Below are 23,221 nucleotides of genomic sequence, written 5' to 3' on the forward strand. Positions count from 1 at the left end.
GCCATCGCTATTTAGCCCCTTGTCATTGTTTTCGGCAATTAACTTGCCGGCCTGCTTGAACACCCAGCAATCTTTATTGGTGTGGTTAGCTGGCTTTTCAGAGGTGCCGTGTATCTGGCATAAGCGGTCGAGTATTCGGTCCAGATTGGACGGACCCGGAGTGGTTCTTTTAAATGGCTTCTTCCGCTGACCGGGTTTAAAGCCTCGGAACCCGGCATTGACTGCCGTATCCTCCTTGTCGTCGCCGTTAATTCGGCGCTTGTTTTTGTTTCGACGTGACCTGCCGTTATTGTCCTTAGTATCCGGACTGCCAGAATTTTTACGGAGATTGTTGCTGCGGGCTAGCCAGCTGTCCTCTCCCGCACAAAAGTGGGTCATTGACGATGTGAGGGCTGCCATGGATTTCGGCTTTTCCTGCCCCAGGTGCCGGGCTAGCCATTCATCCCGGATGTTATGTTTGAAGGCTGCAAGGGCCTCTGCGTCCGGACAATCGACGATTTGATTTTTCTTCGTCAAGAACCATGTCCAGAATTGTCTGGCCGATATGTCTGGCTGCTGAATGATGTGGCTTAGGTCGTCGGCGTCTGGTGGTCGCACATATGTGCCTTGGAAGTTATCAAGGAATGCGGCCTCCAGGTCTTCCCAACACCCAATTGACTCTGCGGGCAGGCTGTTAAGCCAATGCCGAGCTGGTCCTTTAAGCTTGAGTGGGAGGTACTTGATGGCGTGGAGATCGTCGCCGCGAGCCATATGGATGTGGAGAAGATAGTCTTCAATCCACACTGCGGGGTCTGTTGTGCCATCGTAAGATTCGATGTTTACGGGTTTAAACCCTTCGGGGATCTGATGATCCATTACTTCGTCAGTGAAGCATAACGGGTGTGCGGCGCCCCTGTATTGAGCGATATCGCGACGCAGCTCGAGAGAGCGCTGTCTGCTGTGTTCGGCCCGGCCGGGGTTATTGTATCCGGCACGACGGTATTCATCGTGGGTCGTAGGGTGCCCACGTGATCCATAGATGGATCTGTATTGCCTTGCTTTGTCCTCCAATATGTCTCGCAAGTCCGGCGCGTTCCCTCTTGGCTTCGTACTTTTCGAGCGATGCCGGGGTATGGTCTTGGCTGGGGGCCTGGATGCCTCTCTGTCACGACCACGGGGTGGTCGGTCAACCATATCGTGCGCTGGTGATGGAGGTACGTATGCTTCCTCCTTTAATCGGGGGAGCATCTTGCGTTTTGTGTAACTTTTGGAGGGACGTTCGAGTTTATACTCTTCGGCCGCGAGGACCTCGGTCCATCGATCGGCCAGCAGGTCCTGATCAGCTTGAAGCTGCTGCTGCTTTTTCTTTAGGCTGTTTGCTGTGGCGATAAGCCTGCGCTTGAAGCGCTCTTGTTCGACGGGATCCTCGGGTACGACGAATTCGTCAGCGTTGAGGCTTGCTTCGTCTTCGGAGGGAGGCATGTAATTATGATCCTCAATCTCTTCGTCTGCCGCCCCCTCGTGAGGGCTTGCTTCTGCATCCTCCTGCGCTGAGTCTTGCTGGAGGGGATTGTCTTCGGCACTCTCTAGAGTATTATTATCTCCTGTGCCGGAATCTCCATTCTTGTTGTGGCGAGGTTTAGAGCGGCGCCGCTGACACCGGCGCTTGGGCTGTTTCTTTAAGGGATCTGCCTCCGCTGTTTCTTCGCCGTCCCCATCTTTTGGGGTATCCACCATGTATACGTCATATGACGAGGTGGCCTTCCAGTGTCCTGTGGGCGCTGGTTCCTGTTCGTCTCCGGCATCGTCGTCCATAGCGTCGATGTCTTCGGAGTCGTAGTCTAGCATGTCGGTTAGATCGTCGATAGTGGCTACAAAGTTGGTGACGGGTGGGCTCTGAATTTCTTCGTCGTCCGTATCCCAACCATCCTGGCCATAATCCGGCCAGGACTCTCCTGATAACGAGAGATGCTTTAGTGAATTCAAGATATCGCCGAAAGGCGAGCATTGGAAGATGTCCGCGGCGGTGAATTCCATAACCGGCGCCCAATCCGGACCGATTGGTAGGGGCGCAGGAGGTTCGGAGTCTGGCGAGGAGTCCGGCGCCTCGGAATCACAAGTTTCGCAGGGGACAAGATTAGTGTTCAGCTCCATCGCCGTGGATGTTGGAGCCCCCAGGGCGGCGTCTATCCACCGGCCCTCGATCTGGGCGATCGGCTCCGGGCCAATGGCCGGAGCGAACCTGCGTGCGGCCACCAAGGCACTGTTCGGTGGCAGAGCTAAATCATGCCCGTCGTTACAGTGCAGCGTTCTTGGCTGTGGCTCGAGTCCATCAAAGATCAAGTCTCCGCGGACGTCGGCCGTGAAGTTTAAGCTTCCAAATCTGACCTGATGGCCAGGGGAGTAGCTTTTGATCTGCTCCAGATGGCCAAGTGAATTGGCCCGCAGGGTGAAGCCGCCGAATACGAAGATCTGTCCGGGGAGAAAAGTCTCACCCTGGACAGCGTTGCTGGTTGAAGATGCCATCAAGCCTATCGGTGATGACATAGAGGAACTCTCAATGAAAGCACCAATGTCAGTGTCAAAACCGGCGGATCTCGGGTAGGGGGTCCCGAACTGTGCGTCTAGGCGGATGGTAACAGGAGACGAGGGACACGATGTTTTTACCCAGGTTCGGGCCCTCTTGATGGAGGTAAAACCCTACGTCCTGCTTGATTAATATTGATGATATGGGTAGTACAAGAGTAGATCTACCACAAGATCAAGGAGGCTAAACCCTAGAAGCTAGCCTATGGTATGATTGTTGTAATGTATGTTGTCCTACGGACTAAAGCCCTCCGGTTTATATAGACACCGGAGAAGGCTAGGGTTACACAGAGTCGGCTACAATGGTAGGAGATCTACATATCCGTATTGCCAAGCTTGCCTTCCACGCCAAGGAAAGTACCATCCGGACACGAGCCGGAGTCTTCAATCTTGTATCTTCGTAGTCTTGGAGTCCGGCGGATAATGATAGTCCGGCTATCCGGACACCCCCTAGTCCAGGACTCCCTCAGCCGCACTGACTGCGGAGGTCGGTGCGTTGAAGCAGGATCTCGAGCGGTCCGAGCAAGAGCTCGGCCATGCCAGGAAGCAGCTCGAGGACAAAGAAGGTGAGTAACACCACTTTGAATAGTTACCTTACAGAAAAGGATTTTGGTTGCAATAAAATTAACAAGGATAATATGGGTATTGCAGGGGCCACGAACGAGGTGGCAGCCCTGAAGGAGGCTGTGTCCGCGCCCGAACGCAGTGCGGCCGCGGAACGGGCAGAGCGAGAAAAGCAGGAGGCACAGGTGACGGAAGTACGGCAAGAGGTCCAGGCTCTCATGGAGAAGCATGAGAGCTTGGAGCGTGACTCCAAGACTTGAGAGTCCGAGATTGCCTCGGCTCTCGAAAGTGCCAAGTCCGCCAAGGCCGAGGACTGTAAGGCCCTTCAGGAGGTTGAAGATGTAAAGAAGATAGCGGCGGGTAAGGCATTTTTCATGCAAAGCAAGCATGTTAATGTAAACTACCTGACACTTACCCGCATTCGGAGCTCTCCAGGGGCGTTTGCAGATCTGCCGCGTAGTGTGTCCGATGCCACCGCATTCTATCGTGGCGAGGAGGGGAGCTCGACGGAGAAGGTCTTTTGGTCTCAGTACGCTGAGGCCGGCCATCCGGTGCCCCCAAGCGACCAGCTGAAGCAGCTGGTCGAACTCCACAAGGTAGCTGAGGAGGCCATGAAGGGCCTTATAGTCCGGTTGTGGCCTGGACAGGCCATGCCTGGGAGCTACTTCGGCCTCGTGCGACGGCTGGTGGATGCGTGCCCCTGGGTGGAGGTCATCGAGGGCTTCGCCTGTATTGAAGGTGCTCGTCGGGCCCTTGCCCGCACAAAGGTGCACTGGGGCAGGCTGGATGCGGAGAAGCTTCTCACTGACCCGCCGCCACCGGGCAACAAGTATCGTACGCCCGAAATGTATTATAAAACTGTCCTGAAGGGAGCCCGTGATATTGCGGATGAATGCCCCAGAGATGTAATTCTTGAGAAAACTCGCTATGTATTATCCTGTGCGCTGAAAACTTTGTTCATATGCGCATTCAACAATGCTTGTTTAATTTAAAATATTACCTTCTGTGCGGCCGTTTATAAAATCTGAGAGATGGGAAGTCGTTGGCTTCAGCCCCCGAGCCGCGAGTGCTGGGGTGTTCGGGATAAACTTGAGCACTCTTGTTCCCATTTTTGGGTCCATCTAGGGAGGCGCTCAACACAACGAACAAGGCAAACGGACTTATAATGCTTGAACACTCTCACTTAGCCATAGAACTCTATAATTTTAAATTTCGGCGAAGCCCCTCGTATTCGGAAGACCGAACCCGGGGCGCTATCCACGCCTTCGTCGGACATTTATCCGGAACTTCGCTCGAAGCGGCGTGAGTCTTTAAGGACTCGAAAAGACCTCTCGAGCAGCGACCAGTCTCTCGCCTTATCATGCCAGTCAGTTTTAGCTTTCTCCACTGAGGCGCTTGCCCGGCTCAACCGGGGCGCAATCGCAGTGGTTCTCCCAGTGCCACCTTAGCCGACAGAACGGAACGTAAGGCACCAAAACGTGGGAGCTGGGCAAACCCAACTATTGACCCAAGACATGATTCGGAGCCGATTCATATAATGCTATAAGTTCGGGGTGCCGCACTTATGGAAGTGTTCGGACTTATCACACCATAATGTGGGGAACATAAGCCCCTGGTGTATTAGACCGTACCAAAATATACGGGTGCAAGATGTCCTGTAATGAACATATATATATATATATATATAAAGTAATGTAATTGCAGGCGAAAAATGCTGCATTATTTATTAAAGGAAGTCTGCTATGAGTGCGGACTGATACAAATAGTGTGGTAAGCAAGGGATTTGGATTAATTAAACATGTCCCCATCCAGGGATGAGCTGCGGACTTGGTGTATATAATCGAATTTAATGCTCGTAACTGAGACCACCTGAGTGTTCGTCGCAGCCTTCTTTCTTCCCTGGCTGTTGCATCGTGAGTTCGGCAGGTTCACCGCCGGACAGGGCCTCTGGTTAACGGAGTCCTGTGTATACAAAGAAGGAAAATAATAATAATAAAAGGGGTGGCGCACTTGCGAGCCCCTGGTGTGGTCGGGCCGCACTCTGGGTCCATTGTGATCATGCCCCTTCCCCTGCGCCCATGGTATCTCCGAAGCGTAATGATGTACGCGGAGGGTTGTTCTTGTAATCATGCGAGGGCGGGGGTTAGGGCCGCATTGCTACGCGTGCTCTGATCGTGCCAGGTTGTCTTGGTTGGTATTGCTTCGGGCGCGTTTTGCTGTATCCGGCCGTTTAACGGGCGGACTCGAAAATTGCCTTAAAAGGCTGCTCTGTACTTCTGCCACGAGAGCCGCTGTATGTTCCTCCGTTCGGAGGGAGCGTTCCGTATTTCCGTTGACCGTGATGACTCCACGAGGGCCTGGCATCTTGAGCTTGAGGTATGCATAATGCGGCACCGCGCTGAACTTTGCAAATGCGGTTCGTCCGAGCAGAGCGTGATAGCCGCTGCGAAATGGGACTATGTCGAAGATTAACTCTTCGCTCCGGAAATTATCCGGGGATCTGAAGACCACTTCCAGTGTGACCGAGCCCGTACAATTGGCTTCCACACCTGGTATGACACCTTTAAAGGTTGTCTTTGTAGGTTTAATCCTTGAGGGGTCTATGCCCATCTTGCGCACTGTATCCTGATAAAGCAGGTTCAGGCTACTACCGCCGTCCATCAGGACTCTCGTGAGGTGAAATCCATCGACGATTGGGTCTAAAACCAATGCGGAGAATCCTCCATGGCGTATGCTGGTCGGATGGTCTCTTCGATCGAAAGTGATCGGACAAGAGGACCATGGATTGAACTTCGGGGCGACTGGCTCCATCGCATAGACGTCCCTTAGTGCGCGTTTCCTCTCCCTCTTGGGTATATGGGTTGCGTAAATCATGTTCACCGTCCGCACTTGTGGGGGGAAACCCTTCTGTCCTCTATTGTTCGGCGGTCGGGTCTCCTCCTCGTCGTCGCTGTTTAGCCCCTTGTCATTGTTTTCGGCAATTAACTTACCTGCCTGCTTGAACACCCAGCAATCTCTATTGGTGTGATTGGCTGGCTTTTCGGGGGTGCCATGTATCTGGCATAAGCGGTCGAGTATTCGGTCCAAGTTGGATGAACCCGAAGTGGTTCTTTTGAATGGCTTCTTCTGCTGACCGGGTTTAGAGCCTTGGAATCCGGCGTTGACTGCCGTGTCCTCCTTATCGTCGCCGTTAATGCGGCGTTTGTTTTTGTTTCGACGTGACCTGCCGTTGTGGTCCTTAGTATTAGGACTGCCAGAATTTTTATTGAGGTTGTTGCTACGAGCTAGCCAACTATCCTCTCCCGCGCAAAAGCGGGTCATTAATGATGTGAGTGCTGCCATGGATTTCGGCTTTTCCTGTCCCAGGTGCCGAGCTAGCCACTCGTCGCGGATGTTATGTTTGAAGGCTGCGAGGGCCTCTGCATCCGGACAGTCGATGATTTGGTTTTTCTTTGTCAAGAACCGTGTCCAGAATTGTCTGGCCGATTCCTCTGGCTGCTGAATTATGTGGCTTAGGTCATCGGCGTCTGGTGGCCGCACATACGTGCCCTGGAAATTGTCGAGGAATGCGGCTTCCAGGTCTTCCCAACACCCAATTGACTCTGCGGGCAAGCTGTTAAGCCAATGCCGAGCTAGTCCTTTAAGCTTGAGTGGGAGGTACTTGATGGCATGGAGATCGTCGCCGCGGGCCATATGGATGTGAAGGAGATAATCTTCAATCCAAACCGCGGGGTCTGTTGTGCCGTCGTAGGATTCGATGTTTACGGGTTTAAACCCTTCAGGGATTTGATGATCCATTACTTCGTCAGTGAAGCATAGCGGGTGTGCGGCGCCTCTATATTGAGCAATATCACGACGCAGCTCGAGAGAGCGTTTCTGCTGTGTTCGGCCCGGCCGGGGTTATTGTATCTGGCGCGACGGTATTCGTCGCGGGTCGTGGGGTGCCCTCGTGATCCGTAGATGGATCTGGATTGCCTTGCTTTGTCCTCCAATACATCCCGCAAGTCCGGCGCGTTCCCTCTTGGCTTCGTACTTTTGGAGCGATGCCAGGGTACGGTCTTTGTGGAGGGTCTGGATGCCTCTCTGTCGCGACCACGGGGTGGTCGGTCGGCCGTATCATGCGCTGGTGATGAAGGTATGTATGCTTCCTCCCCTAATTGGAGGAGCAACTTGCGTCTGGGGTAGCTTTTGGAGGGGCGTTCGAGTTTAAACTCTTCGGCCGCGAGGACCTCGGTCCATCGATCTACCAGCAGGTCCTGATCAGCTTGAAGCTGCTGCTGCTTTTTCTTTAGGCTATTTGCCGTGACGATAAGCCTGCGTTTAAAACGCTCTTGTTCGACGGGATCCTCGGGCACGACGAATTCGTCATCGTTGAGGCTTGCCTCGTCTTCGGAGGGAGGTATATAGTTATAATCCTCGACCTCTTCGTCTGCCGCCCTCTCGTGGGGGCTTGCTTCTGCGTCCTCCTGCGCTGAGTCTTGCTGGAGGGGATTATCTTCGGCACTCTCTGGGGTATTATTATCTCCTGTGCCGGAATCTCCATTCTTGCTGTGGCGGGATTTAGAGCGGCGCCGCTGACGCCGGCGCTTGGGCTGTTTCTTTAAGGAATCTGCCTCCGCTACCTCTTCGCCATCCCCGTCCTTTGGGTTGTCCACCATGTATATGTCGTATGACGAGGTGGTCTTCCAGTGCCCTGTAAGCACTGGTTCCTGGTCGTCTCCGGCATCGTCGTCCATAGCGTCGATGTCTTCAGAGTCGTAGTCTAGCATGTCGGTAAGATCGTCGACAGTGGCTACAAAGTGGGTGGTGGGTGGGCTCTGAATTTCTTCGTCGTCCGTATCCCAACCATCCTGGCCATAGTCCTGCCAGGACTCTCCCGATAGCGAGAGATGCTTTAGCGAATTTAGGATGTCGCCAAAGGGCGAGTATTGGAAGATGTCCGCGGCGGTGAATTCCATAACCGGCGCCCAATCCGATTCGATTGGCAGGGGCGTGGGAGGTACGGAGTCCGGCAAGGAGTCCGGCACCTCGGAATCATGAGTTTCGTGAGGGACAAGGTTAGTGTTTGGCTCCATCGTCGTGGAAGTTGAAGCCCCCGAGGTGGTGTCCATCCACCGGTCCTCGATCTGGGCGATCAGCTCCGGACTAAGGGCCGAGGCGGATTCGTGCGCGGACACCAAGGCACTATTCGGCGGCAGAGCTAGATCATGCCCATCGCAACAGTGCAGCGCGCTTGGCTTTGGCTCGAGCCCGTCGAAGATCAAGTCCCCGCGGATGTCGGCTCTGAAGTTTAGGCTTCCGAATCTGACCTGATGACTAGGGGCGTAGCTTTCGATCTTCTCCAGATGGCCAAGTGAATTAGCCCGCAGTGCGAAGCCGCCGAATACGAAGATCTGTCCGGGGAGAAAAGTCTCACCTTGGACAGCGTTGTTGATTGAAGATGCCATCGAGCCTATCGGTGATGACACAAAGGAACTCTCAATGAAAGCACCAATGTCGGTGTCAAAACCAGCGGATTTCGGGTAGGGGGTCCCGAACTGTGTGTCTAGGCAGATGGTAACAGGAGACAAGGGACACGATGTTTTACCCAGGTTCGGGCCCTCTTGATGGAGGTAAAACCCTACGTCCTGCTTGATTAATATTGATGACATGGGTAGTACAAGAGTGGATCTACCACGAGATCAAGGAGGCTAAACCCTAAAGCTAGCCTATGGTATGATTGTTGTGATGTATATTGTGTCCTACGGACTAAAGCCCTCCAGTTTATATAGACACTGGAGGAGGCTAGGGTTACACAGAGTCGGTTACAATGGTAGGAGATCTACATATCCGTATTGCCAAGCTTGCCTTCCACGCCAAGGAAAGTCCCATCCGGACACGGGACGGTGTCTTCAATCTTGTATCTTCGTAGTCTTGGAGTCCGGCGGACGATGATAGTCCGGCTGTCCGGACACCCCCTAGTCCAGGACTCCCTCACTCGTTCTCTTGAACGCTTCCGCTCGCGATCTACAAGGGTATGTAGATGCACTCCTCTCTCTCGTTGCTAGATGACTCGATAGATTGATCTTGGTGATGCGTAGAATTTTTTTTATTTTCTGCAACGATCCCCAACACTCAGATGTCCGGCCTGATCGTCATGGGCCGGACTATTGGGCAACATTGAATAAAGCAGAAGGTTGCCCCCATGTCCGTATTGGAGTCCTTATCGTCTTGGTGTAGACTTTACGACAAAGTTTAGGTGTCCAAGCGTAGTTATTCCTTTCTATGTAGACGATTATGTGTAACCTTAGCCCCCCCGGTATCTATATAAATAGGGTGGGTTTAGTCTGTGGAACAGGACAGAACAACAATAGGCATACCTCTTAGGGTTTAGCTACACGATCTCGAGGTAGATCAAGTCTTGTAATTATTGTCTACATCGAAATATAATCAAGCAGGACGTAGGGTTTTACCTCCATTAAGAGGGCCCGAACCTGGGTAATATTGTGAGGGGAACCCAAAACTTTTCAAAAAGGAAAGTGAAAGTGAGAAGACAAGCATTGTTGAAGTGGGAGAGCTCCTTGAACTTTGTTCATGATTACATAAACTTTGTGAATCTTAATTACAGAAACTTTTCATCAAAAATAATTATCCCCTTGTACAATTCCATTGTATTATAAAAATAATGTGCCAAGGTTTGCCTTTAGGATGTTTACAATGCATGTTGGTTTGTACGGTGCAGAACAGAAACTTTGGCTGTAGTGCGCGATTTTACATTTTTTTACTGGAACGTCAAATGGTTCTGATTCTTTTTGAATTGTCTTTCTGTACAAATTGTTTTTTTTCATAATTTTGGTAGAATTTGTGGAGTACCATAAGTATGGTGAATGTTTAGATTTCTACAGACTGTTCTGTTTTTGACAGATTCTGTTTTTGATCCATAGTTTGCTTGTTTTGGTGAAACTATCAATTCCTATCAGTGGATTAAGCCATGAAAAAGCTATATTATAGTAGACACAATGCAAAAACAAAATATGAATTGGTTTGCAACAGTACCTAGAGTAGTGATTTGCTTTATTATACTAACGGATCTTACCAAGTTTTCTGTTGAAGTTTTGTGTGGATGAAGTGTTTGATTGAGGAGGTCTCGATATGAGGAAAAGGAAGAGAGGCAAGAGCTCAAGCTTGGGGATGCCCAAGGCACCCCAAGTAAATATTCAAGGAGACTCAAGCGTCTAAGCTTGGGGATGCCCCGGAAGGCATCCCCTCTTTCTTCAACAAGTATCGGTATGTTTTCGGATTCGTTTCGTTCATGCGATATGTGCAAGTCTTGGAGCGTCCTTTTGCATTTAGTTTTCACTTTTATTTTATGCACCATGCTGGTATGAGATAGTCCTTGGTTGATTTATATAATGCTCATTGCACTTCACTTAAATCTTTTGAGTATGGCTTTATAGAATGCTTCATGTGCTTCACTTAGATCATTTGAAGTTTGGATTGCCTGTTTCTCTTCACATAGAAAACCGCCATTTGTAGAATGCTCTTTTGCTTCACTTATATTTTTTAGAGCGTGGGCATATCTTTTGTAGAAATAATTAAACTCTCTTGCTTCACTTATATCAATTTAGAGAGATGACAGGAATTGGTCATTCACATGGTTAGTCATAAAATCCTACATCAAACTTGTGGATCACTGAATATGATATGTTTGATTCCTTGCAATATAGAGATGATAATATGTGGGAGGTACTAGGAGATGGTTGTGTTTAGTAAGGATATTGGTGTCAAGGTTTGTGATTCCCGAAGCATGCACGTATGGTCTACTAACTATGTAACCAAATTGGTGCATTGTATTTTGATTGTTTAGCTTTGCGTGAAGGTCGGGGGGGCGCGATGGTTAACTCCTACCAACCTCCCCCCTAGGAGCATGTTTGTAGTACTTTGTTTCGATGGCTAATAAATTTTCGCAATAAGTATGTGAGTTCTTTATGACTAATGTTGAGTCCATGGATTATACGCACTCTCACCCTTCCATCATTGCTAGCCTCTTCGGTATCGTGCATTGCCCTTTTCTCACCTCAAGAGTTGGTGAAAACTTCGCCGGTGCATCCAAACCCCATGATACAATACGCTCTATCACCCATAAGCCTCCTTATATCTTCCTCAAAACAGCCACCATACCCACCTATCATGGCATTTCCATAGCCATTCCGAGATATATTGCCATGCAACCTCCATCATCATCATATACATGACTTGAGCATTTATTGTCATATTGCTTTTGCATGATCGTAAGATAGCTAGCATGATGTTTTCATGGCTTGTCCATTTTTTTATGTCATTGCTATGCTAGATCATTGCACATCCCGGTACACCGCTGGAAGCATTCATATAGAGTCATATCTTTGTTCTAGTATCGAGTTGTAATATTGAGTTGTAAGTAAATAAAAGTGTGATGATCATCATTATAGAGCATTGCCCCATAAAAAAGGAGAGGCCAAAGAAGCCTAAATAAAAAAAGGGGCCAAAGAAGCCCATCCAAAAAAGGGGCAATGTTACTATCCTTTTACCACACCTGTGCTTCAAAGTAGCACCATGTTCTTCATACAGAGAGTCTCCTATATTGTCACTTTCATATACTAGTGGGATTTTTCATTATAGAACTTGGCTTGTACATTCCAACGATGGGCTTCCTCAAATCCCTAGGTCTTCATGAGCAAGCAAGTTGGATGCACACCAACTTAGTATTCAATTTGAGCTTTCATATACTTATAGCTCTAGTGCATCCGTTGCATGGCAATCCCTACTCCTTGCATTGACATTAATTCATGGGCATCTCCATAGCCCATTGATTAGCCGCGTCGATGTGAGACTTTCTCCCTTTTTGTCTTCTCCACATAACCTCCAACATCATATTCTATTCCACCCATAGTGTTATATCCATGGCTCACGCTCATGTATTGCGTGAGAGTTGAAAAAGTTTGAGAATACTAAAGTTGAAACAATTGCTTGGCTGACACCGTGATAGGCATGAGGGGTACCTTGTGTTAAGAAAAGGGAGCATACAAGACTATATGATTTTGTAGGGATAATGTTCTGGAAGCATTGATATTTCGAAAGACATGATTGTTTGTTGGGATGCCGTAAGTATTATTGTTTTTATGTCAAATGATAGACTATTGCTTTGAATCACTCGTGTCTTAATATTCATGCCATGATTAGATTACATGATCAAGATTATGCTAGGTAGCATTCCACATCAAAAAATTGTCTTTTTTATCATTTACCTACTCGAGGACGAGTAGGAATTAAGCTTGAGGATGCTGATACGTCTCCGTCGTATCTATAATTTTTGATTTTTCCATGCCAATATTATTCAACTTTCATATACCTTTGGCAACTTTTTATATTATTTTTGGGACTAACATATCGATCCAGTGCCCAGTGCCAGTTCTTGTTTGTTGCATGTTTTATGTTTCGTAGAAACCCATTATCAAACGGAGTCCAAACAGGATAGAAACGGACGGAGCTTATTTTTGGAATATTTATGATTGTTGGGAAGTAAAATCAATGCGAGACGGTGCCTGAGGTGGCCACGAGGGTGGCCCTGCTGGGGATCGTAGCAGAAATTTAAAATTTTCTACGCATCACCAAGATCAATCTATGGAGTGATCTAGCAACGAGAGAGAGAGGAGTGCATCTACATACCCTTGTAGATCGCGAGCGGAAGCGTTCAAGAGAACGGGGTCGATGGAGTCGTACTCGTCGTGATCCAAATCACCGATGATCCTAGCGCCGAACGGACGACACCTCCGCGTTCAACACACGTACGGAGCGGAGACATCCCCCGTGCCTTGATCCAGCAAGGAGGAGGGAGAGGCTGAGGAAGAGAGCTCCAATAGCAGCACGACGGTGTGGTGGTGATGGAGCGGCAGTACTCCGGCGGGGCTTCGCCAAGCTCTTAACGGAGGAGGAGAGGTGTTGGGGAGGGGAGGGGCTGCGCCTTTGGTGTGTTCTGCAGCCCTCCCATCGCCCCTCTATTTATAGGGGAAGGGGGAAGGGGGCCGGCCCCCTCTAGATGAGATCTAGAGGGGGGGCGGCCACAGGGAGGGGGCTTGCCCCCCAAGCAAGGGGGGCGCCCCCTCTAGGGTTTCCCCCCCAACCCTAGGCGCATGGGCCCAAGGGGGGATGTGCCCAGCCCTCCAAGGGCTGGTTCCCTTTCCTCTACGGCCCATGAGGCCCTCCGAGAGAGGTGGCCCCTCCCGGTGGACCCCCGGAACCCCTCCGGTGGCCTCGGTACAATACCGATATGCCCCCGAACTTTTTCGGTGACCGTATGACAACTTCCCATATATAAATTGTCACCTCCAGACCATTCCGGAACTCCTCGTAACATCCGCGATCTCATCCGGGACTCCGAATAACATTCGGTAATCACATACAAGTCTTCCTAATAACCCTAGCGTCATCAAACCTTAAGTGTGTAGACCCTACGGGTTCGGGAATCATGCAGACATGACCGATACAGCTCTCCGGCCAATAACCAACAGCGGGACCAGGATACCCATGTTGGCTCCCACATGTTCCATGATGATCTCATCGGATGAACCACGATGTCGAGGATTCATGTAATCCCGTATACAATTCCCTTTGTCAATCAGTACGTGCTACCTCTCGAGCACTGCGTTCGATTTCCCCGAAGTGGAGAGGATGATGCAGTAAAGTAGCGTAAGTATTTCCCTTAGTTTTTGAGAACCAAGGTATCAATCCAGTAGGAGACCACGCACAAGTCCCTCGTACCTACACAAAACGATAGCAACTCGCAACCAACGCTTAGGGGTTGTCAATCCCTTCACGGTCACTTACGAGAGTGAGATCTGATAGAGATAATATTTTTGGTATTTTTGATAGATAGATGCAAAGTAAAAAGTAAAGGCAAAGTAAAAACAAAGCAAGTAAATAAAGTGATATAGATTGATATAATGATAATTGACCCGGGGGCCATAGGTTTCACTAGTGGCTTCTCTCAAGAGCATAAGTATTCTACGGTGGGTGAACAAATTACTGTTAAGCAATTGACAGAGAGCATAGTTATGAGTATATCTAGGCAATGATCATGTATATAGGCATCACGTCCAAAACAAGTAGATCGAAATGATTCTGCATCTACTACTATTACTCCACTCATCGACCGCTATCCAGCATGCATCTAGAGTATTAAGTAAAAACAGAGTAACGCCGTATGCAAGATGACATGGTGTAGAGGCATAAATTCATGCAATATGATAAAAAACCCATCTTGTTATCCTCGATGGATACAATACAATACGTACCTTGCAACTCTTTCTGTCACTGAGTAAGGACACAGCAAGATTGAACCCAAAGCCAAGCACTTCTCCCATTGCAAGAACTACCAATCTAGTTGGCCAAACCAAAAAGATAATTCGAAGAGACTTGCAAAGATAACTCAATCATACATAAAAGAATTCAGAGAAGAATCAAATATTTTCCATAGATAATACTGGATCATAAACCCACGATTCATCGGTCTCAACAAACACACCGCAAAAACAAGATTACATCGAATAGATCTCCATGAGAGAGGGGGAGAACATTGTATTGAGATCCAAAAAGAGAGAAGAAGACACTAGCTACTAGCTATGGACCCGAAGGTATGAAGTAAACTACTCACACTTCATCGGAGGGGCTATGGTGATGATGTAGAAGCCCTCCATGGTGGATGCCCCCTCCAGCGGAGCTCCAGAATAGGCCCCAAGATGGTATCTCGTGGATACAGAAGGTTGCGACGGTGGAATTAGGTTTTTGGCTCCTGTTCTGATCGTTCAGGGATACGTAGGTATATATAGGAGGAAGGAGTACGTCGGTGGAGCTCCGAGGGGCCCATGAGGTAGGGGGCGCCCCCAGGGGGGCGCACCCTCCACCCTCGTGACCTCCTTGGGCACTGCTTGGAGTAGGGTCCAAGTCTCCTGGGTCACGTTCGGTTGGAAAATCACGACCCCGAAGGTTTCATTCCGTTTGGACTCCGTTTGATATTCTGTTTCTTCGAAATACTGAAAAAGGCAAAAAAACAGCAATTCTGGGCTGGGCCTCCGGTTAATAGGTTAGTCCCAAAAGTAATATAAAAGTGGAAAAATAAAGCCCAATATAGTCCAAAACAGTACATAAAGTAGCATGGAGCAATCAAAAATTATAGATACGTTGGAGACGTATCAGGCATCCCCAAGCTTAATTCCTGCTCGTCCTCGAGTAGGTAAACGATAAAAAAAGAATTTTTGATGCAGAGTGATACTTTGGCATAATTTCAATGTAAATCTTATTAATTGTGATATGAATATTCAGATCCGAAAGATTCAAGACAAAAGTTCATATTGACACAAATATAATAATACTTCAAGCATACTAATCAAAGCAATCATGTCTTCTCAAAATAACATGGCAAAAGAAAGTTATCCCTACAAATTTATATAGTCTGGCTATGCTCCATATTCCCCACACAAAATATTTAAATCATGCACAACCCCGATGACAAGCCAAGAAATTGTTTCATACTTATGACATTCTCAAAACTTTTTCAATCTTCATGCAATACATGAGCGTGAGCCATGGATATAGCACTATAGGTGGAATAGAAGGGTGGTTGTGAAGAAGACAAAAAGAGGGAAGATAGTCTCACATCAACTAGGTGTATCAACGGGCTATGGAGATGCCCATCAATAGATATCAAAGTGAGTGAGTAGGGATTGCCATGCAACGGATGCCCTAGAGCTATAAGTATATGAAAGCTCTATAAAAGAAACTAAGTGGGTGTGCATCAACTTGCTTGCTCACTAAGACCTAGGGCATTTTGAGGAAGCCCATCATTGGAATATACAAGCCAAGTTCTATAATGAAAAATTCCCACTAGTATATGAAAGTGACAAAATGAGAGACTCTCTATCATGAAGATCTTGGTGCTACTTTGAAGCACAAGTGTGGTAAAAGGATAGTAGCATTGTCCCTTCTCTCTTTTTCTCTCATTTTTTTATTTGGGCCTTTCTCTTCTCTTTTTTTTATGGCCTCTTTTTTTTGTAAAGTCCGGAGTCTTATCCCGACTTATGGGGGAATCATAGTCTCCATCATCCTTTCCTCACTTGGGACAATGCTCTAATAATGATGATCATCACACTTTTATTTTTCTTACAACTCAACAATTACAACTCGATACTTAGAACAAAGTATGACTCTATATGAATGCCTCCGGCGGTGTACCGGGATATGCAATGAATCATGAGTGACATGTATGAAAGAATTATGAACGGTGGCTTTGCCACAAATACAATGTCAACTACATGATCATGCTAGCAATATGACAATGATGGAGCGTGTCATAATAAACGGAACGGTGGAAAGTTACATGGCAATATATCTCGGAATGGCTATGGAAATGCCATGATAGGTAGGTATGGTGGCTGTTTCGAGGAAGGTATATGGTGGGTGTATGATACCGGCGAAAAGTGCGCGGTATTAGAGAGGCTAGCAAAGGTGGAAGGATGGGAAAAAGTGCGTATAATCCATGGACTCAACATTAGTCATAAAGAACTCATATACTTATTGCAAAAATCTAGAAGTTATCAAAGCAAAGTATTACGCGCATGCTCCTAGGGGGATGGATTGGTAGGAAAAGACCATCCCTCGTCCTCGACCGCCACTCATAAGGAAGACAATCAATAAATAAATCATGCTCCGAGTTCATCACATAACGGTTCACCATACGTGCATGATACGGGAATCACAAACTTCAAAACAAGTATTCTTTGAATTCACAACTACTTTAACTAGCATGACTCAAATATCACTATCTTCATATCTCAAAACAATTATCAAGCATCAAACTTATCTTAGTATTCAACGCACTCAAAAGAAAGTTTCACATATCTTGAACACCAAGTATATTAACATTAAGTGAATTACCATGCTATTAAAGACTCTCAAAATAATATAAGTGAAGCATGATAGATCAAATAGTTTCTTTAAAAAAATCCACCACCGTGCTCTAAAAGATCTAAGTGAAGTACTAGAGAAAAAATTATCACACTCAAAAGATATAAGTGAAGCACTATGAGCAAAACTATCAAGCTCAAAAGATATAAGTGAAGCACATAGAGTATTCTAACAAATTCCAATTCATGTATGGCTCTCTCAAAAGATGTGTACAGCAATGATGATTGTTGTAGACCAACAAGCAAAGACACAAATAATACAAGACGCTCCAAGCAAAACACATATCATGTTGGTGAATAAAAATATAGCTCCAAGTAAATTAACGATGGAAGTGGACGAAAGAGGGGATGCCTTCCGGGGCATCCACAAGCTTTGACTTTTTGGTGTCGTTGGATTATCTTGGGGGTGCCATGGGAATCCCCAAGCTTAGGCTCTTGCCACTCCTTGTTCCATAATCCATCAAAAGAATTCACCCAAAACTTGAAAACTTCACAACACAAAACTCAACAGAAATCTCGTGAGCTCCGTTAGAGAAAGAAAACAAAAGACTACTTCAAGATACTGTAATGAACTCATTATTTATTTATATTGGTGTTAAACCTACTGTATTCCAACATCATTATGGTTCATAGACTGAATTACTAGCCATAGATGCATTGAAATAAGCAAACAACACACGAAAAACAGAATCTGTCAAAAACAGAACAGTCTGTAGCAATCTGTAACTAAGGCAAACTTCTGGAACTCTAAAAATTCTACCAAAATAGGAAGTCCTGGAAAATTTGTTTATTGATCAGAAGCAAAAATAATCGACGCAAAAGCATGTTCCTGTGATTTATCATAACTAAATTCATGTGCGCAAAGTTTCTGTTTTTCAGCAGAATCAAATCAACTATCATCGTAGGTTATCCTATAGGTCCTACTTGGCACAAACACTAATTAAAACATAAAAACACATCCAAACAGATGGTAGATGGATTATTTATTCCTAAACATAAGCAAAAACAAAAAAACAAAATAAAATTGGGTTGCCTCCCAACAAGCGCCATCGTTTCACGCCCTTAGCTAGGCATAAAAGCAAGGATAGATCTAGGTATTGCCATCTTTGGTAGGCAATTCTTCAATGAGGCATTTACCACCTTTAGAATTTTCTTTCTTCCTAGTGATTGACAAATTTTCGGGCAAAAGATCAAAGAATTCATCTATAGCAAATTGTTCCTTAATGATGGTAAAAAGATTGGGATGAACACTTATAGATTTAAGATCCGCAGTTTCCTTACTAGATGACTCACCCTTATTCTTAGGAACATAAATAAGCTTAGTATTTTTAGTAGAGGAACTTGGAGTGTTTTGAACGGAAGAAAAAGTGGTTCCCAAGTTGGTAATGATACCCTCAAGTTTATCGATTCTTGTGGAATCTAGATTTTATTTTTCGTTAACAAGGGGTTCTTTTTCTTTAATATTTTTCAAAGTCATTCCTACCTTAGATCCATATTGGGTAATTTGATTGTGGATCTTTTTGTCAAGATTTTCAATTGATTCAATGGTAGCAACTTTATTTTCAATAGCTTCAAGCCTTTGCATAACATGCTCCAAAGTTAATGTAGTTCCATTAATCAAAAGGGGCGGTGAGCCAAATATATCTATTAAAGCATTATAAGAATCAAAAGTATGGCTACCCAAAAAATTCCCTCCGGTAATGGTATCAAGGATATATCTATACCAAGGATCATCACCTATGTAAAAATTGCCAAGAAGAACTAAGGTAGATTGCTTCCTGGTAGATTTATTTTGAGCATTGCAAATTCTATACCAACCATCTTTTAGATTTTCTCCCTCCTTTGTTTAAAATTTAAGACCTCATTCTCGGGAGATAGTGGAGACGATATGAAACTAGTCATGATGACAAGCAAACTAACACACGAGCAAGCAGAAAGGCAAAAGGGAAAAAGGCAAACGGGAAAGAGAGGAGGAGATTGGGAAAGAGAGGGCAAGGCAAACGGCAAGGGTGAAGTGGGGGAGAGGAAAACAAGAGGCAAATGACAAATAATGTAATGCGAGAGATAGGGATTGTGATGGGTACTTGGTATGGTTGACTTGCTTGTGTGAGCCTCCCCGCCAACGGTGCCAGAAATTCTTCTTGCTACCTCTTCAGCACTGTGTTGGATTTCCCCGAAGAGGAGAGGTTGATGAAGTAAAGTAGCGTAAGTATTTCCCTCAGTTTTTGAGAACCAAGGTATCAATCCAGTAGGAGACCACGCACAAGTCCCTTGTACCTACACAAAACGATAGCAACTCGCAACCAACGCTTAGGGGTTGTCAATCCCTTCACGATCACTTACGAGAGTGAGATCTGATAGAGATAATATTTTTGGTATTTTTGATAGATAGATGCAAAGTAAAAAGTGAAGGCAAAGTAAAAACAAAGCAAGTAAATAAAGTGATATAGATTGATATGATGAGAATAGACCCGGGGGCCATAGGTTTCACTAGTGGCTTCTCTCAAGAGCATAAGTATTCTACGGTGGGTGAACAAATTACTGTTAAGCAATTGACAGAATTGAGCATAGTTATGAGTATATCTAGGCAATGATCATGTATATAGGCATCACGTCCAAAACAAGTAGATCGAAACGATTCTGCATCTACTACTATTACTCCACTCATCGCCCGCTATCCAGCATGCATCTAGAGTATTAAGTAAAAACAAAGTAACGCCGTAAGCAAGATGACATGATGTAGAGGGATAAATTCATGCAATATGATGAAAACCCCATCTTGTTATCCTCGATGGCAACAATACAATACGTGCCTTGCAACTCTTTCTGTCACTGAGTAAGGACACCGCAAGATTGAACCCAAAGCTAAGCACTTCTCCCATTGCAAGAACTACCAATCTAGTTGGCCAAACCAAAAAGATAATTTGAAGAGACTTGCAAAGATAACTCAATCATACATAAAAGAATTCAGAGAAGAATCAAATATTTTCCATAGATAATACTGGATCATAAACCCACAATTCATCGGTCTCAACAAACACACTGCAAAAAGAAGATTACATCGAATAGATCTCCACGAGAGAGGGGGAGAACATTGTATCGAGATCCAAAAAGAGAGAAGAAGCCATCTAGCTACTAGCTATGGACCCGAAGGTCTGAAGTAAACTACTCACACTTCATCGAAGGGGCTATGGTGATGATGTAGAAGCCCTCCATGGTGGATGCCCCCTCCGGCGGAGCTCTGGAACAGGCCCCAAGATGGGATCTCATGGATACAGAAGGTTGCGGCGGTGGAATTAGGTTTTTGGCTCCTGTTCTGATCGTTCGGGGATACGTAGGTATATATAGGAGGAAGGAGTACGTCGGTGGAGCTCCGAGGGGCCCACAAGGTAGGGGCGCGCCTAGGGGGGCACGCCCTACACCCTCGTGACCTCCTCAGGCACTGCTTGGAGTAGGGTCCAAGTCTCCTGGGTTACGTTCGGTTGGAAAATCACGATCCCGAAGGTTTCATTCCGTTTGGACTCCGTTTGATATTCTGTTTCTTTGAAATACTGAAAAAGGCAAAAAAATAGCAATTCTGGGCTGGGCCTCCGGTTAATAGGTTAGTCCCAAAAGTAATATAAAAGTGTAAAATAAAGCCCAATATAGTCCAAAACAGTAGATAAAGTAGCATGGAGCAATCAAAAATTATAGATACGTTGTAGACGTATCAGTACGTTACTTGCCCGAGATGCGATCATCGGTATCCCAATACCTCGTTCAATCTCGTTACCGGCAAGTCACTTTACTTGTTCCATAATGTATGATCCTGTGACCAACCACTTGGTTACATTGAGCTCATTATGATGATGCATTACTGAGTGGGCCCAGAGATACCTCTCCATCATACGGAGTGACAAATCCCTGTCTCGATTCATGCCAACCCAAGAGACACTTTCGGAGATACCTGCAGTGTACCTTTATAGCCACCTAGTTACGTTGTGACATTTGGTACACCCAAAGCACTCCTATGGTATCCGGGAGTTGCATGATCTCATGATCTAAGGAAATGATACTTGACATTAGAAAATCTCTAGTAGACGAACTACACGATCTTGTGCTATGCTTAGGATTGGGTCTTGTCCATCACATCATTCTCCCAATGATGGATCCCATTATCAATGACATCCAATGTCCATGGTCAGGAAATCGTAACCATCCATTGATCAACGAGCTAGTCAACTAGAGGCTCAGTAGGGACATGTTGTGGTCTATGTATTCACACATGTATTACGATTTCCAGATAACACAATTATAGCATGAACGATAGACAATTATCATGAACAAGGAAATATAATAATAACCATTTTATTATTGCCTCTAGGGCATATTTCCAATAGTCTCCCACTTGCACTAGAGTCAATAACCTAGTTACATTGTGATGAATCGAACACCCATAGAGTTCTGATGTTGATCATGTTTTGCTCGCGGAAGAGGTTTAGTCAACGGATCTGCGACATTCAGATCCGTATGTACTTTGCAAATATCTATGTCTCCATCTTGAACATTTTCACGAATGGAGTTGAAGCGACGCTTGATGTGCCTAGTCTTCTTGTGAAACCTGGGCTCCTTGGCAAGGGCAATGGCTCCAGTGTTGTCACAGAAGAGAGTCATCGGCCCCGACGCATTGGGAATAACTCCTAGGTCGGTAATGAACTCCTTCATCCAGATTGCTTCATGTGCTGCCTCCGAGGCTGCCATGTATTCCGCTTCACATGTAGATCCCGCCACGACGCTTTGCTTGCAACTGCACCAGCTTACTGCCCCACCATTCAAAATATACACGTATCCGGTTTGTGACTTAGAGTCATCCAGATCTGTGTCGAAGCTAGCGTCGACGTAACCCTTTACCACGAGCTCTTCATCACCTCCATAAACGAGAAACATATCCTTAGTCCTTTTCAGGTACTTCAGGATATTCTTGACCGCTGTCCAGTGTTCCATGCCGGGATTACTTTGGTACCTTCCTACCAAACTTATGGCAAGGTTTACATCAAGTCTGGTACACAGCATGGCATACATAATAGACCCTATGGCCAAGGCATAGGGGATGACACTCATCTTTTCTCTATCTTCCGACGTGGTCGGGCATTGAGTCGAGCTCAATTTCACACCTTGCAAGACAGGCAAGAACCCCTTCTTGGACTGATCCATATTGACCTTCTTCAATATCTTATCAAGGTATGTGCTTTGTGAAAGACCTATGAGGCATCTCGATCTATCTCTATAGATCTTGATGCCTAATATGTAAGCAGCTTCTCCAAGGTCCTTCATTGAAAAACACTTATTCAAGTAGGCCTTAATGCTGTCCAAAAGTTCTATATCATTTCCCATCAAAAGTATGTCGTCCACATATAATATGAGAAATGCTACAGAGCTCCCACTCACTTTCTTGTAAACGCAGGCTTCTCCATAAGTCTGCATAAACCCAAACGCTTTGATCATTTCATCAAAGCGAATGTTCCTACTCCGAGATGCTTGCACCAGCCCATAGATGGAGCGCTGGAGCTTGCATACCTTGTTAGCATTCTTAGGATTGACCAAACCTTCTGGCTGCATCATATACAATTCTTCCGTAAGGAAGCCGTTAAGGAATGCCGTTTTGACGTCCATTTGCCATATCTCATAATCGTAGAATGCGGCAATTGCTAACATGATTCGGACAGACTTCAGCTTCGCCACGGGTGAGAAGGTCTCATCGTAGTCAACCCCTTGAACTTTTCAATAACCCTTAGCGACAAGTCGAGCTTTATAGATGGTAACATTACCATCCACGTCCGTCTTCTTCTTAAAGATCCATTTATTTTCTATCGTTCGCCGATCATTGGGCAAGTCTGTCAAAGTCCATACTTTGTTTTCATACATGGATCCTATCTCGGATTGCATGGCTTCAAGCCATTTGTTGGAATCTGGGCCCGCCATCGCTTCTTCATAGTTCGAAGGTTCACCGTTGTCTAACAACATGATTTCCAAGACAGGGTTGCCATACCATTCCGGTGTGGAACGTGTCCTTGTGGACCTACGAAGTTCAGTAGCAACTTGATCTGAAGTACCTTGATCATCATCATTAACTT

The sequence above is a fragment of the Triticum dicoccoides genome, chromosome 2B (assembly GCF_002162155.2).
Source record: "Triticum dicoccoides isolate Atlit2015 ecotype Zavitan chromosome 2B, WEW_v2.0, whole genome shotgun sequence".
NCBI classification, from domain to species: domain Eukaryota; kingdom Viridiplantae; phylum Streptophyta; class Magnoliopsida; order Poales; family Poaceae; genus Triticum; species Triticum dicoccoides.